At 37.6% G+C, this 2,152-nt stretch overlaps 1 non-coding gene across 1 annotated transcript; it reads left to right on the forward strand.

Moving 5' to 3' along the window:
• Positions 1-1,735: 1,735 nt before the first annotated feature.
• Positions 1,736-1,934, forward strand: LOC118759091 (U2 spliceosomal RNA). The gene has a single exon (XR_004995980.2). It is a non-coding gene; the product is annotated as a U2 spliceosomal RNA (small nuclear RNA).
• The last annotated feature ends 218 nt before the right edge of the window (positions 1,935-2,152 follow it).

Here is a 2,152-nt window from a genome sequence, read left to right on the forward strand (position 1 = left end):
AGAATCAAGAATCAGTAACAGGCAGGGACTTTGTGACACACTGGATAAAGTCCATGTTTGGAACATCTATTATCTCATATCAAAGTGGCTAAGTTCCAGCTATCATATGCTTACAATTTAGCTTCTTTACCAATGCACCCAGGAGGCAGCGGATGAAATCCCAAGTGATTGAGTTCTCATCATCCAAGTACAAGATTTTTGATAAAGTACCAGGTTCCTGCCTTTGTTCTGGCCTAGTTAAATTGTGGGCAGTTAGGGAGTGAAGTAGTGGAAGAAAGATCCCCATCTCTGTATCTGACTTTTAGATAAACAATTCTGCTGCCTGTGATGCTGCCATTCCAGATGGGCAAAGGTTAAAATCCCAGCATTTCTACTTTCTACCCGCAGCCTTGATGGTGTGCTAGAGCAGTCAGTACTTAATGGTACAAGCTCTTGAGCTAATGCCGTCCATGCGGAAGACCTGAATAGAGTCTCAAGCTCCGGGTTTTCCCCAGACACAGTCTCAGGCATTGTACATATTTGGTAAACCAGCCAATGGATGGAAAATATATCCTTTGTTGTGTATCTGAGTCTCTCTCTGCAATTCCATTTTTCATTTAAAATATATCCATAACTAATTTTTAACAGGCATTACAGAGGTGGGAGTTGTGTTGTATGTTACAGTGATGGTCCTAGATTGGAACTGTCCTTCCAACCACACTTCCTTTAAATGCTTCCTCAAAGGCAGTAGATAAGCCAAGAGCTAAGTGCCCGCCATCTATATTGAAGGTATATTGAAGGCCTGGGTGGATTTCTGATTTCTGACTGAATCCTAACCCAGCCCTAGCTTTGGCAGGCATTTGGGGAATGAATCAACAGACAGAAAATCTCTTTCTCTTCTTCTTCTTATCTCTCTGTCTCTTTCTTTCTCTGTCTCTTAATCTCTCTCCACCAGCTGTGCTTTTTAGCAGATGAAAAGAAGTGAATAAACCTTTAAAACATCAGTCACAGAGGTTCAAATTGTATTTACTGGAATGTGCCTGAATTCAAAAGTTTAGATGAAATAAATAGTTTGCCTCTACCAAGTGGCCATAGTGATTTGAGTCTCTCTAAAGATAGGCATACTTAAATCATAATACAGCAGATTTTTATTCAAATCACAGTTTATATCTATCTCAAATTCAAAGTAGTCTCATAGCATTTAATTCAATAGTCACAAAATTCTTTCATCATTTGTTTTATGAAATGATAAACATATTATTTTTGTATTGCAAAAGTACGTATTTTTAATTGGGGAATTAAAAAAATAACACCCACAAATACAGTATTTTGATACAATGTATGCTTTGAGCTAACAAAAATTGGAGTTACATTTGAAATTAAGGTCTCTCTTTTTTTTTAAATTGTGTTTAAATGCAATTTAGTTGGCAGTGGGCTCTCTCTTCTTCCACCCCAAATTCCCTCCCCTCCCTTCTGTTCTCCCCTCATGGTTCATAATGTGTGTCCATCGTAAATTTTCCCCAAGTCTATCATGCTTCCACTGGAGTGTCTCCCAGCCATGTAAGAAACTGACATTTCATTGTGGAGGAGTTCTTGTGTCTTGGGGACCTACTATAGGTGCAATGAAGATCAGGTCTTCATTGTTTATGGGCAGTACCAATAACAGTGATGAAAGGGACACTGACTCTCTCACGTGGTTAAGAACAATCAACCTCTTGTGGATGTTGATTAATGAATTACATTAAAAGTTATTGTTATCGCTTCTCGGCCTTTTGGCTAAGATCAAGTGTAAAAGTTATTGTTACATTAGGTACAGGAAAGTATGAACTAACATTGGAGTAACACAGAGTAAAATTCACATATGATATCTCTAGATTTGACATTGGAGTTAATTTGAATCAAGGTCTCTTGAACCCTTCCCTTGTCTTCCAGCCAAGCACAGGGAAGGAATTTTTTAATTATTCCCTTTATACTTTTCAAATATTCCTTTATTCAAGAAAGATAAAATCCTTGTTGCAGGAAAAGAGGCATGTCACCATGTATTTACAGAGGCCCAAAAATACTGTCTTCTGAATCCCAATATACTTCCAGAGAATCATTGAGACAACTGTCCACTCATTAGCTGATTAAATTATCTGACATTAAAGTATTTGAAAAAAGACTAAAAAAGGTC

This window comes from Ochotona princeps, chromosome 7, assembly GCF_030435755.1.
Source record: "Ochotona princeps isolate mOchPri1 chromosome 7, mOchPri1.hap1, whole genome shotgun sequence".
In the NCBI taxonomy this organism is placed as follows: Eukaryota; Metazoa; Chordata; class Mammalia; order Lagomorpha; family Ochotonidae; genus Ochotona; species Ochotona princeps.